The sequence below is a fragment of the Triturus cristatus genome, chromosome 3_1 (assembly GCF_964204655.1).
Source record: "Triturus cristatus chromosome 3_1, aTriCri1.1, whole genome shotgun sequence".
Taxonomy (NCBI): domain Eukaryota; kingdom Metazoa; phylum Chordata; class Amphibia; order Caudata; family Salamandridae; genus Triturus; species Triturus cristatus.
The window spans coordinates 603,227,977-603,243,217 of NC_140583.1; the positions used below are offsets into that span (position 1 = coordinate 603,227,977).

At 47.2% G+C, this 15,241-nt stretch overlaps 1 protein-coding gene across 3 annotated transcripts in view; it reads right to left on the reverse strand.

Annotated features, from left to right (window-relative positions):
- IGF1R (insulin like growth factor 1 receptor) overlaps positions 1-14,609 on the reverse strand; it is a 900,683-nt gene extending 886,074 nt beyond the window's left edge. The window contains exon 1 of one of the 3 annotated variants that reach the window (XM_085644514.1): positions 14,364-14,609. The gene's annotated coding sequence lies outside the window, so the exon portion shown is untranslated. The remainder of the gene's footprint in view (positions 1-14,363) is intronic. The other 2 variants (XM_085644512.1, XM_085644513.1) reach the window with 2 other exon arrangements.
- Between the last annotated feature and the right edge of the window lie 632 nt (positions 14,610-15,241).

The following is a 15,241-nucleotide window of genomic DNA, read 5'->3' on the forward strand; positions in this document are numbered from 1 at the left end:
CAAATTATGACTTCAGTATACAGTCATGCTGCCTGTCATTGGAGTGCAGCCCTCTGTTGCCTGTCACTGGCCACAACCCTCATTCAGTATACAGCAGCTCTGCTGCCTGTCACGGATCCCACCCCTGCATTCAGTCTACACCTCTGCTGCCTGCCACTGACCCAAATTGTGACGTCGGTATGTGCCCAGCTGACTGTCACTGGCCCCAACTCTGCATTCAGTATACAGCTATACAGCCTGTGGCTGATCACAACTCGGCATTCAGTAGACAGCCCTGCTGCCTGCCACTGGTTTAAGCTCTTTATTCAGTATACATCTCTGCTGCTTCTCACCGGTCACTATTCTGTATTCAGTATACATCTCTGCTGCCCGTCACTGTCCCAAATTAAGACTTCAGTATTCAGCCCTGCTGTCTGTCTCCGGACTCTACTTTGCATTCAGTGCAACCCTATGCCACTTGTCAATGGCCTCAACTCTGCATTCAGTATACCGCTCTGTTACCTGTCGCTGGCTCCAACTCTGCATTCAGTATACATCTCTGCTGCCGGTCACTGGCCCAAACTCTGCATTCAGTATACCGCTCTGTATCCTGTCACTGGCTCCAACTCTGCATTCATTACACTCATCTGCTGCCTGCCACTGGCCCCAACTCTGCATTCAGTATACAGCTCTGCTGCCTATGACTAGACAGTACTCTCCATTCACTATGCAGCTCTGCTGTCTGTCACTAGCTCCAGATATGCCGACAGTATACAGTTGTGCCCCCATGACTGGTCACAACTCTGCATTCAATATACATCTTTGCTACCCGTAATTGGTCACAACTCTGTATTCAGTCTATACCTCTGCTGCCTGTCACTGGTCACAACTCTATATTCATTATAAACCTCTGTTGTCTGTCACTGGTCCCAGCTCTGCATTCAGTATTCTCTTCTGCTGCCTGTCAGTGGCTCCAACTCTGCATTCAGTATAAACCTCTGCTGTCTATCAATGGTCCCAGCTCTGCATTCAGTATACAGCAGCTCTGCTGCCTGTCACTGGCTCCAACTCTGCATTCAGTATACACCTCTCTGCTGCCTGTCACTGGTCACAACTCTATATTCAGTATAAACCTCTGCTGTCTGTCATTTGCCCCAACTCTGTATGCATTATACACCTCTGCTGTCTATCACTGGCCTCAACTCTGCATTAAGTGTACATCTCTGCTGTCTATGACTGGTCACTACTTTGCATTTAGCATAGATCTCTGCTGCCTGTCACTGTCCCAAATTATGGCTGTATTGTACAGCTCTGCTGCCCGTCACTGGCCCCAACTCTGCATGTAGTGCAGCCCTCTGCTACTTGTCACTGACCTCAACCCTGCATTCTGTATACAGCAGCTCTGCTACCTGTCACTGGCTCCAACTCTGCATTCAGTATACACCTCTTGGCTGCCTGTCCCGGTCCCAAATTATGACTTCAGTATACAGGCCTGCTGCCTTAAACTGGCCACAACTCTGCACTCAGTACAAGCCTCTGCTACTTGTCACTGGCCCCAACTCTGCATTTATTATACATCACTGCTGCCTGTCACTGGCCCCAACTCTGCATGCAGTGAAGCTCTATTCTACTTGTCACGGACCTCAACCCTGCATTCTGTGCACAGCAGCTCTGCTGCCTGTCACTGGCTTCAACTCTGCACTCAGTATACACCTCTCTGCTGACTGTCCCTGTCCCAAATTATGACTTCAGTATACAGGCCTTCTGCCTTAAACTGGCCACAACTCTGCACTCAGTACAAACTTCTGCTACTTTTCACTGTCCCCAACTATGTGTTCAGTATACACCCCTGCTGCCTGTCACTGGTCACAACTCTATATTCAGTATAAACCTCTGCTGTCTGTCACTTGCCAGTAACCGGTCCTAGGAAGCTTGTTTCCGGTCCAGGGAAGACATGGCTTGGCAGTTCGGGCTGGACTGTTCCCATGAGGCACAGGGTCAGACTGATTTGCGTATGGCCATGTCTGAACTGGGGTGGCAGAGTGGGCTAAAGAACGGTGATGGATTAAACCCAGATCAGTTGACTGGGGGTGAGTGCTTGCAATGTTCAACACTCCGTCCATCATTTCCTTTGGTTTTTGCTTTGTTTGCCATAAGTTGGCAGGGTATGCTCAGACGCGAGTCCCTTGCTCACTTTGCCACTGGATTCAAGCAAGCCTGGCTGAAGACGGCTGAAATGCCAGAAACCGGTCCTAGGAAGCTAGTTTCCAGTCCAGGGAAGACATGGCTTGGCAGTTCGGGCTGGACTGTTCCCATGAGGCACAGGGTCAGACTGATTTGCATATGGCCATGTCTGAACTGGGGTGGCAGAGTGGGCTAAAGAACGGTGATGGATTAAACCCAGATCAGTTGACTGGGGGTGAGTGCTTGCAATGTTCAACACTCCGTCCATCATTTCCTTTGGTTTTTGCTTTATTTGCCCAAACTCTGCATTCAGTATACTCCTCTGCTACCCGTCACTGGCCCCAACTCTGCATTAAGTATACATCTCTGCTGTGTATGACTGGTCATTACTTTGTATTTAGTAAACATCTCTGCTGCCAGTCACTCTCCCAAATTATGACTTTATTATAAAGCTCTGCTGCCGGTCACTGGCTCCAACTCTGCATTCAGTATACACCTCTCTGCTGCTTGTCACTGGCCCCAACTCTGCATTCAGTGCAACCCTATGCTACTTTTCACTGGCCCAAACTCTGCATTCAGTATACTGCTCTGTTACCTGTCACTGGCCCCAACTCTGCATTCAGTATACAGCTATGCTGACTGTCACTGGCCCCTACTCCTCATTCAGTATACACCTCTGCTGTCTGTCACTGGCCCCAACTCTGCATTCAGTACATAACTTTGCAGCCTGTCACTGGCCCCAACTCTGCATTCAGTATACTCCTCTGCTGCCTGCCACTGGGCCCTAACTCTGCGTTAAGTATACATCTCTGCTGCCTATGACTGGTCACTACTTTGTAATCAGTAAAGATCTCTGCTGCCTGCCACTGTCCCAAATTATGTCTATTATACAGCCCTGCTGCCCGTCACTGGCCACCACTCTGCCTGCAGTGCAGCCCTCTGCTACTTGTCACTGACCTCAACCCTGCATTCAGTATACAGCTCAGCAGCCTGTCACAGTCCCCAACTGTACATTCAGTACATAGCTCGGCAACCTGTCACTAACCCCAACTGTACATTCAGTACATAGTTCTGCAGCCTGCCACTGTCCCCAACACTGCATGCAGTATACACCTCTGCAGGCTGTGACTATTCACAACTTTGCATTTAGTATACAGCTCTGCAGCCTGTCACTGTCCCGAACTCCACATTTAGTTTATAGCTCCACCACCTGTCATGGTCCCGAACTATGCGTTCAGTGTACAGATCTACAGCCTGTCACTGCCCCTAACTCTGCATTCACTATACAGCTGTGCCCCCTGTGACTAGTCACAACTCGGCATTCAGTATACAGCTCTGCTGCTTGTCACTGGTCCTAGCGCTGCATTCGGTATACACCTCTGCTGCTTGTCACTGGTCAGAACTAGGCATTCACTATACAGCTGTGCCCCCTGTGACTGATCACAACTCTGCATTCGGTATACAGCTCTGCTGCTTGTCACTGGTCACAACTCGGCATTCAGTATACAGCTCTGCTGCCTGTCGCTGGTCCCAGCTCTGCATTCGGTAAACATCTCTGCTGCCTGTCACTGATCACTATTCTGTATTCAGTTTACGTCTCTGCTGCCTGTCACTGTCCCAAATTATGACTTCAATATTCAACCCTGCTGCCTGTCCCGGGCCTCAACTCTGCATTCAGTGCAACCCTATGCTACTTGTCACTGGCCCCAACTCTGCATTCAGTATATTGCTCTGTTACCTGTCACTGGCCCCAACTCTGCATTCAGTATACAGCTCTGCTGACGGTCACTGGCCCCAACTCTGCATTCAGTATACACCTCTGCTGCCTGTCACTGGCCCAAACTCTGCATTCAGTATACAGCTCTGCTGCCTGTCACTTGCCCCAACTCTGCATTCAGTATACAGCTCCGCTGTCTGTGACAGGACAGTACTCTATATTCAGTATACAGCACTGCCACCTGTCACTGTCCCAAACATTTACTTCAGTATACAGCCCTGCTGCCTATCACTGTCTCCAGATCTGCATTCAGTATACAGCTGTGCCATCTGTGACTGGTCACAACTAAGCTTTCGGTATACAGTTGTACCCCCATGACTGGCTCCAACTCTGCATTCAGTATAAACCTCTGCTGTCTATCAATGGTCCCAGCTCTGCATTCAGTATACAGCAGCTCTGCTGCCTGTCACTGGCTCCAACGCTGCATTCAGTATACACCTCTCTGCTGCCTGTCACTGGTCACAACTCTATATTCAGTATAAACCTCTGCTGTCTGCCATTTGCCCCAACTCTGTATGCATTATACACCTCTGCTGTCTATCACTGGCCCCAACTCTGCATTAAGTGTACATCTCTGCTGTCTATGACTGGTCACTACTTTGTATTTAGCATAGATCTCTGCTGCCTGTCACTATCCCAAAGTATGACTTTATTATACAGCCCTGCTGCCCGTCACTGGCCCCAACTCTGCATGTAGTGCAGCCCTCTGCTACTTGTCACTGACCTCAACCCTGCATTCAGTATACAGCAGCTCTGCTGCCTGTCACTGGCTCCAACTCTGCATTCAGTATACACCTCTCTGCTGCCTGTCACTGGTCACAACTCTATATTCAGTATAAACTTCTGCTGTCTGTCACTTGCCCCAACTCTGTATGCATTATACACCTCTGCTGTCTATCACTGGCCCCAACTCTGCATTAAGTATACATCTCTGCTGTCTATGACTGGTCACTACTTTGCATTTAGCATAGATCTCTGCTGCCTGTCACTATCCCAAAGTATGACTTTATTATACAGCCCTGCTGCCCGTCACTGGCCCCAACTCTGCATGCAGTGCAGCCCTCTGCTACTTGTCACTGACCTCAACCCTGCATTCAGTATATAGCAGCTCTGCTGCCTGTCACTGGCTCCAACTCTGCATTCAGTATACACCTCTCTGCTGCCTGACCCTGTCCCAAATTATGACTTCAGTATACAGGCCTGCTGACTTAAACTGGCCACAATTCTGCACTCAGTACAAACCGCTGCTACTTGTCACTGGCCCCAACTCTGCATTCAGTATACACCTCTGCTGCCTGTCACTGGTCACAACTCTATATTCAGTATAAACCTCTGCTGTGTGTTAGTGGCCCCAACTCATTCTGCTGCCTGACGCTGGCCCCCAACTCTGCATTAAGTATACATCTCTGCTGCCTATGACTGGTCACTACTTTGTATTCAGTATACATCACTGCTACCTGTCACTGTCCCAAATTATAACTTCAGTATATAGGCCTGCTGCCTTTAACTGGACCCAACCCTGCAGTCAGTAGAAACCTCTGCTACTTTTCCTTGGCCCCAACTCTGTATACACCTCCGCTGTTACTGTCCCCAACTCTGCATTCAGTATACAGCTCTGCTGCCTGTCAGTGGTTCCAACTCTGAATTCAGTATACATCTCTGCTGCCAGTCACTGGCCCCAACTCTGCATTTAGTACATAGCTCTGCTGCCTGTCACTGTTCCCAACTCTACATTCCATATACAGCTCTGCAGCCTGTGACTGATCACAACTCTGCATGTAGCTCCGCGTCCTGTCACAGTTCCCAACTCTGCATTCAGTATACAGCTCTGCTGCCCTTCACTGGCTCCATATCGGCATTCAGTATATATCTCTGCTGCAGTCACTGTCCCAAACTCTGACTTCAGTATACAGCCCTGCCGCCTGTCACTGGCCCCAACTAAACATTCTATATACACCTCTGCTGTCACTGGCTCCAATTTTGCATTCAGTATCCACTCTTCTGCCCGTCAAAGATTGCAACTCTGCATTTAGTACACAGCTCTGCTGTCTGTCACTGGTCCCTGCTCTGCATTAAATATACAGCTCTACTGCCTGTCACTGGTCCCAGCTCTGCATTCAGTATGCACATCTGCTGCCTGTCACTGTCTCCAATTATGCATTCAGTATAGAGCTCTGCTGCCTTTAACTGGACCCAACCCTGCAGTCAGTAGAAACCTCTGCTACTTTTCCTTGGCCCCAACTCTGTATACACCTCCGCTGTTACTGTCCCCAACTCTGCATTCAGTATACAGCTCTGCTGCCTGTCAGTGGTTCCAACTCTGAATTCAGTATACATCTCTGCTGCCAGTCACTGGCCCCAACTCTGCATTTAGTACATAGCTCTGCTGCCTGTCACTGTTCCCAACTCTACATTCCATATACAGCTCTGCAGCCTGTGACTGATCACAACTCTGCATGTAGCTCCGCGTCCTGTCACAGTTCCCAACTCTGCATTCAGTATACAGCTCTGCTGCCCTTCACTGGCTCCATATCGGCATTCAGTATATATCTCTGCTGCAGTCACTGTCCCAAACTCTGACTTCAGTATACAGCCCTGCCGCCTGTCACTGGCCCCAACTATACATTCTATATACACCTCTGCTGTCACTGGCTCCAATTTTGCATTCAGTATCCACTCTTCTGCCCGTCAAAGATTGCAACTCTGCATTTAGTACACAGCTCTGCTGTCTGTCACTGGTCCCTGCTCTGCATTAAATATACAGCTCTACTGTCTGTCACTGGTCCCAGCTCTGCATTCAGTATGCACATCTGCTGCCTGTCACTGTCTCCAATTATGCATTCAGTATAGAGCTCTGCTGCCTGTCACTGATCACTACTCTGCATTCAGTATACAGCTGTGCCGTCTGTGACTGATGATAACTATGCATTTGTTATACAGTTGTGCCCCCTGTGACTGGTTACAACTCGCCATTCGGTATACATCTCTGCTGCCTGTAACGGGTCACAACTCTGCATTCAGTATACATCTCTGCTGCCTGTCCATGTCTCACTGGTGTCAGCTGTGCACTCGTTTTATCCCTACACCACCAGCCACTGTCTCCAACTCTGCACTCACTATGTCCATCAGCGGCTGCCACAAGTTCCACCATTGCACATATTTCTGCTGGAGCCGTTCATTCAATGTGACTCTCCACACATACCCCACAGCTGCCTGCTGCTAGTCCTAACTTTACACTCATATCTGTCTGCGGCATACCAATGGAACAAGCTCTACAAGTAGAAAATCACTCCACTGCCAGACTCAGGCGCCATCTCTGCTCTCAGGATACCCCTCTTTAGGGCCTTTCAGTAACCCAAACTCTGTACATCGCTCTCTTGATTAGCACTTGCTCCATCTCTGCACACACACTGTCCTTCAGCTGCCTCCCAAGAGCCCAAACTCTGGACTCCCTATATCCCTATTATCTGCCATTGTCTCCAACTATGCATTCAGTACATCTCTCCAATGCCAGCCACTGGTATTAACTCCATTCACTATAACCCTGCACTATCCACCATTGGACCCAACTCTGCACTCAGTACACCCCTCAGCAGCCTGCCACAAATCCCAACCTGCACTCACTATATCCCTCTCTTGCTGCCAGGCCAGAGCTCGGCAGACAATGCACTCATACCCTGTCTGCCACTGGCTCTAGCTCTGCGATCAGTACTCCTCCTTTAGTTGCAATTATCTATATTGCTGCACTCTTACAGTCTTGTCGCTTCCTGCCACTGGAAGTAGTTCTGTACTATGTTCCTCTACTTCCTAGAGCCAACTCTGCACAAGACTATCTCTCTACTGACAGATTCAACACTGTTCACTATTTCTCTATCCACTACCCTACACTTGATATATCCACTCTATCTCCACCTTCTGCATTCCTGGTAGCCTACATGTTAAACATATATCCATCAATTGCTGCTTTCAGTATTTCCTTAGTCTACTAGCCCTATTCCCTGCTCTCATATCACTTCTTTTCTTGTTCACCACTGTACTCACTGTTACCTCAGAATCCCCCCATTGCTTTCAGTATCCCTCTCTGCAGCTGCTACGAGTCAGCCGCTCCTTTGTTGTTGGTTGCTTTGACCATGTTCTACCTCACTCTGATGGCTTCTCCTTACTGACCCACATGCTGCTCTCATTATCTTCAGGCCACTGGCCCTCAGTGTGCCACTTTATTTCTTCCCCTACAGTACTTGTCTCTTCTGCTGTCACTCTGTACATCTATCCCACTGAGAGTCTCATGATATTCTCTGTAACATTGAGAATCTGCTATTGCTCATGTATTTCCATTTGAAGTCTGGTTATTCTGCTATATGAATATCCTTCATCTGTTGCCATCTACTGATTCTCTCCACATGAACGTCCATAACTTCCCCTACCTCTGTTGTCCCTCTCTCAAGTCTATTTCATGAGGCTCAACGAGGGGCAGACTGGAAACCAAAATCAGCCCTGGCAAAAGTGTTCAAACCAGACCCATAGACCAAGTCACAACGAAAATGTGAACATGGCACCTTTCATGGTCGCGGTATGGCAGCATATCCTGTCTGAAAGCAACCCCACATGGTCTACAGCCCACTGGGATGATGTGCTAATATGGCCAATTTTATAACAAGACCGGAGGCTCACATTATGCTTTCTTTTCTTGCTCCAATTAATACAGCAGCCAAAAGAAAAATGTAACTACCCAGAAACCCTGGGAAAGAACAACTGCATTATATCACAATAGTGTAGCCAATAGGACGTCAGGTACAACAATATCTTGACTGAGAGCAACAAGCCCTCTTTTCTTGCTGTTTACAGTCAAGATAAGTATTCTGCTTGCAAAAGTTTATATTTCTTTGTTTATGCTGGCCATAGCTATCGTGACTGTCCGTCTCTGTTTCAATGTTAAATGTGTCAAAAAATTTGGAGGCATCCATTTCTATAATGTTGCATGGCTCTAATGAAATTCCTTCTCAAAAAGGAAAGAAACGTGTCGCACCTCAGAGGATTTTTTCAAAAGGCATTTCTATTAAGATTGGTCCTCCCACCCAAGAGGTTGCTTTTTCGGGGCTACCTTCCTCTCTACTTAACATTACTAACTTACAGACCCTGGTAAGATTATAATGGCGTCTTAGATTACAACAGGGCCGGTTTTAATGTCATTGATGACTTTTCTGACAATGGGCCTTCGGAGAAAAGGCGCAAGATTTCTCCTTCTGAGGGCACATCCCACCTATTGTCCAATAACCTCACAGATCATTTAGGAAACTCTATGTTCGACCCTGTCCTGATACACCACCCAAATTCCAAAGAGTGGCTTCCTTCTGACCAAGTGTCAGATTATGTTTCTTTTCATTTAAGGCACTTCTGGGACAAGTCCTCCAAAAACAAATTAAAATCTGAATGTCCTCTCCCATCCCTTCCCAATAAAGTGGCTGATACCCTTTCCATTGACCCGAAAATATTATGTTTTTACAAAATTCGGGAAAGATCCTAAGAAAGGGGTCAATTGGGCCTGGTCTAATTGGTAGGACTACATTTTGGACCTGGTGGGTCCACTGACAAGGATTCTGGATTTGGCCGAGGAGACTAAGATGGAGGAGAAACAGGTAGATCCTGACACCCTTTGCAACTGGGCTCAGCACGCCATATGTATGTTGGGCAATACAAACGCTTACAGAGAAGTAAGAGCCTTTTTACTGAAGATAGACCCAAAGCTGAGTAGCCTGGCAACCAAAGAGGAAGGGCCTCAGGCCAATAGCCTTTTGTTTGGGGATTACCTCAAAGAAAATGGGAAAATACTGGTCTGCTTTTACTATCATAGACAAGGCCCAGTTTTCTATGGAGATGATCTTTTCGTCTCAGGTTTTTGGCAGGGCTGACAAAGGTAGGAGTCGCTTTGCTAGCCGTTATTCCACCAGGCGTCAATCCCCCCACAGAGGCTCCTTTACCCCGCCATTCCAGTGGATACCAGAACAGGGGATACAGAACCAAAGGAGAACAATTCTCAGGTAAGAACCTTCAATTTTAGCCTTCCTACCGTAGGAGGCAGATTGGTGTTTTGTCTAGATACTTGGTTGTCTCTAACTTCAGATCCTTGGATCATTCAGACCGTACAGGGTTATTGCATAGATCTTTATCAAGTTCTAAAGCAGTGTTGTCTACCCCAGCCCCTTCGCTTTTCACAGGATCAATTTCTCCTTATTCAGGAGGAGGTGCAATCCCTTCTCTCAAAACAGGCGACAGAAGAGACTGCTTTCATCATATTTCCTCACAACCATTTTTCTGGTCCTACTCAACAATTTCGTAGTATGCCATCGCTTCAAGAGGGAGATCATCCTTCATCTCAGAGATCTACTTCTTCAAGACGATTGGTTGATGCGTCTAGATCGCCAAGATGCTTATTTGATGGTTCTGGTTGATCCATCCTACAGGAAGTTCCTTCAGTTTCAATGGGGACAATTATTTTTCTGCTTCAAGACTCTACGTTTCAGTCTCTCTTCAGCCCCTACGTGTTTGACGAAGAGTAATAGCCTTCCTCAGGGGTCAAGGTGTGAGGCTCATCCTCTATCTAGACAATTTCTTAATCATGGCTCAAGCCAAGTTTTGTTTTCTTGCTCCACTGCTGCTCTGTCAAGATATTTATCAAGGCTATGGTTCCTAATAAATATTCAGAAGTCCTCTCTGGTTCTGTCACAACGTCTGGAATTTCTGGGTTTTGTCATAGACACTGCCCAGTCAATGCTTCAACTCCCTCAACAGAAAGTAGATTTATTAAAGAAGGGGGTTACACCATGCTTTGTCTTTTTCTCTTTGTTCTCTCACATCGCTAGCTCATCTGGTAGGTCTTCTGGCTTCTTCCATTCAAGCCATTTTTCCAGACCCGCTGCATTACAGGGCTCTTTAAAGACTAAAGAATAATCTACGCAAACGGTTAGCTAACTCAAATCCGATTACTCTAGATTCAGAGTCTAGGGAAAAACTCTATTGGCTGGGGCAGTTAGACGTCTAGAATGTGAGAACCCCAGATCTTGTTTTAGAGTCAGATGCAAGTCAGACAGGATGGGAAGCAAGACGTAGTCAACTCTCGACTGGAGCTTCATGGTCTCTTCAAGAGTAACCACTGCACATTTTATCTATGTATTGATAAAGTTTAATGTAGCACATCAATTGTTTAGAGATGCTTGCAGGTTCCTTTGCCATCCAGTCCTTTATAAAAGACATAGCAAAATGAACAGTTCTTCTGCAAAAGGACAACCTGTCTGCGGTCAGGTACATAAATCGTCTTGGAGGTACAAGGTCCAAACCTCAGGCAGCTCTGGCCAAGAGTCTTTCGGAATTTTGCCTTCAAAGGAACATTTTGTTTCAAAGCAGAGTATCTTCCAGGAAAATTGAACATGGTAACAGATTGGTTTTCCAGACATCGAGCGATTGGAGACTTCATACTTCAGTGTTCAATCATCTTTTCTTTGATCCTCGGCAACATGTTCGTAGACCTCTTTGCTTTCAGTCTCAATTCTCATCTGCCTTCCTTTTTCAGTTGGAGACCAGATCCACTAGCTCTGGCTAGGAACGTGTTTCTGCAGTCATGTCCCCAGTTCCTCCTTTATGCCTTCCCTCTATTCTTTTTCATTGCCCAAGTCCTTCCTCGAGCACGCAGACAGCAGTAGTCCCCGGTTCTGATCACCCCTGATTGGCAGTCTCGAGCTTGGTATCCAATGCTGCTAGAACTATTGTTGAACCTGCCTGTGTGGATCCCCTTTTTCTGATTTACTTCTCAACCATTAGGGTCTTCGGCACAATCTCATTCTAAAGGGCTTCCTTTACCTCTTACCGTGGAAGATTTCGGGTCTTCCCGGAGAACCCCTGGAATTTTGGAGGAAGCTGTCCAGTTCATTAAACAATCCTGGGCTCCAGGCACAGCTAAAGTATACAAATCAGCTTAGTTGGTCTAGTGTTGCTGGTGAATGGACAGAGATGCCAATCCCCTTTCAGCAAATGGGACCTTAGTGATTAATTTCTTAGCCTCTTTGGCCTCCCAAGCGAAAGCCTATTGCACCATTAGCACTTGCAGATCGGCAATCTCTGCAGAGCATGTCAGAGTGGATGGAAGAGCTATGCTTGTTTGTCACCTGTTAAAGGGAGTACGTTTTGCTAAACCACCTGTGCCCAAATATAACTTCATGTGGGATGTTAATTAGGTATTTTATTAGTTTATTTCATGGCCAGACAATGCTGATTTATCTCTCAAACATCTATCTGCAAAGGTGACTATGCTTCTGTGTTTGGTGTCTATCAAACATGTCGCATATGTTAGAGCTCTGGATGTATCCTCTTTCCATTATCCTTCCTTAGGAGTTTATTTATAAATTAAAAGATGTACCAAAACTAATTTATCGTCAGTTCCTTATCCTTTTTTCCACTCTCAACCGAAATTATGTGTTAGAGATTGTTTAAAAACATACGTTTCACGAACTACAGATCTCAGAAGGTCCTCTTCTCAACTCAATATCCTTTCAAAAACCCCATAAAACAGTATCTGCCTCAACTTTGTACCGTTGGGTTGGATGGGTCATGCCCTTGGCTGGCATTTCTACTGTTTCCTTTGGCACCCATTTCGCCATAGGGGCTATGGCCTCTAGAGATTTCTGGGCAGGGGCAAATTCACATGATATTCTCAGATCTGCAGATTGGTCGAACATTAATATGTTTAGAATTTTTTACTCTAAACCAATTGTTTATCCGTCTGACTCTATTATATCACTTCTTTCAACAAGCATAATATGAGCCACCGGTCTTGTAATAAAAAAGATTTTCCTAGCCTTCATGTATGAAAGGCTAGAATTTATTAAAAACACAGAGGCAAGAATTATCTCACCACAGTTTGATTAACCCTCCCTGGTCTCTTTTGTCTGCATTTCCAGTGCTTTCAAGCGGTTTGGATAATTCCAATTAATGAGACTAAAGTATCTTCTGGACTCCTCCTGGTGGATTTCCCTGTCTACTGCTGAATTTTCAGACGTGGCTGGTCTTTATCTCATGGACATCCTTAAGGATTTAATGACTGTGACTTTAACTTTATGTTCACGGATATGTTTTCTGAATCTCACCTTGATTGTCTCTTGCAAGAAAAGAGGGCTTGTTGCTCTCTGTCAAGATAGTTATTGTTGTACTGGACGTCCAATTGGCGACTCTATTGTGATGTAATGCAGTTGTTCTTTCCAAGGGTTTCTGGGTTATGAAATTTTTAATTTGGCTGCTGTATTAAGCATAATACTCACCTACGTGTCTTTAATAAAATCTAGTCTTTCAGACACCAAGACTAGGAAAATCTCACTTCACCCTGGACCTCTGTTATTGCTCGTAGATTGCATCTGCTTTCCCTACTACAACCAACACCCTCGAAGCCATCAAGGACAATTTCCAGTCATGGATTTTTGTGTGATAGTGTAATGCATATTATGGTTGTTGTAGTCTTGTTTTTCCATCATTGACCCAATTAGACTAACACAACTGACATCAATGATTTGTAGGTAAAAAGTTCAGGAATGGAGACGGTGTCTGTAATAACTAAGACTGAGTTTTCCCCACTCGCGATCAACATGCAGAACTCCTCCTCTGCCCCTCTCTCTCTAGTTGGCTGCCGTCAACACAATACCTGGCTTTCTGGCATCCCTTTTTCCACCTGGCGGTCTCCGGATATCTCTTCTGGAAACCCCTTCCAGCAAAGGGAGACATTTCCCTCACCATACTCTTTAGTTTCCCTCCAATCCACTACTCTGGTTGAAGCATTCCTATCTTGAAGCATCTCTGACCTCTCCTGCCCATCTTCTCTCTCTATCCAGCTGCCTCTGGAGTTATAGCTCTTATCTCATCTCGTCTATGCCCTTGTTGTCTCTGACCAACCCTCCAATTATTAAAAGTTCTGTATTGCCTTTTACTTCCAGGCTCTAACTGGCCAATACCTCTTTTTGATTCTGGTTGTCTTTCTCACTGTCTGCCCCTTGCTGTCCCCTCTTTGACTGCCCCACCTCCCAGCTGTCCCTGCCTGCCTCCTCCCTCTTTTCTCAGACTGACCAATCTACCTGCTTCCCCTGGCTGTGGCCCGCCCACTGCTGTCTCGATCTACTCTTGCTGTCCCCGCTAAGAGCCCAGGACCTCTATTCTGTCGACCCAGCTTCAACTGCCACTGACAAACCCCCTCTAACTACCGCCTTTCTCTGCTGACAGATCCCTCTTCCTGCTGTGTTTCCCTGCCCACCACCCCTCTGTCTCAGGCTGTCTCCTCCTACTCCCTCCGCTGCCTCAGGCTGTCTCCGTTTCTTCCTTCCTTGTCTCTGCTCTCCGGTCCCCCTCCCGTCCTGCCTCTCGTTCCCATCGCCTCTTAAAGGCAGACCTGCCTCTGAAGGTCACTGCTCCTCCCCGACTGGCTCTCTCGGTGGTGGCGTCTTTCTTACTTCGGGCTGCCAGGCACAGGCCGCGGGTGCTGCGGTGGTCGCCTGAGTCCCGCTCGGAAGCAGCGTGTCTGTAAACAAGCTCTGCGCCCGGCTCGGCCAGCCCCGTTGCTGCTGCTGACACGCTCTGGCTCTCCCGCTCCCGGAGACGCTCAGCCTTCGCCGGGCGGAGCCAGAGCCCGGAGCGGATCCTGCTCAGTCAGGAGCGGAGCCCACAGGAGCAAGCGGCGGCGTGCGGCCTCGGAGACAAGTACCTCGTAAGCGTGTTGCGCACTCACTACACTGCTCTCGCAAAACACTGGAGGCAGAAGCGGCATGGGGCGCGTACGGAGCGTGTGTACGCGTTCGTTAGGCACAGCAATGCGGAGCACGTGCTCAGCATCTGCAGCGAGAGCTCAAATGGACGCTCACGCTACACGTGTACAATGCAGAGTTTTAGGAGGTGGCGAATATGCTGTTGACAGCATGGGCACGAGGGGCTCCTAAGCACTGCTCTGCGTGAGACAGCGTATATTCTGTGTGGAGTATCAAAACACAACTTTACAATTTACCAAATCCTTTACGGCACACGTAAACACTTTTTTGAACACTTGTGCAAATTGCTTCAGAGTACTGGAAGCACAATGAAAAGGGAAAAGGGATATATACAGAAAGACAATGCAATTGCATTGCATATAATATACATGTGCACGGCACGTATACTGTGATCATCTGTCTAAGTACATACAAAAAGTATGAGAACTGTGATCCGCAGTTAAGCGAGACAGGGTCATTGGGAGCGAGGACGAAGACGTGGTTAAAAAGAACACATTTATGTCGT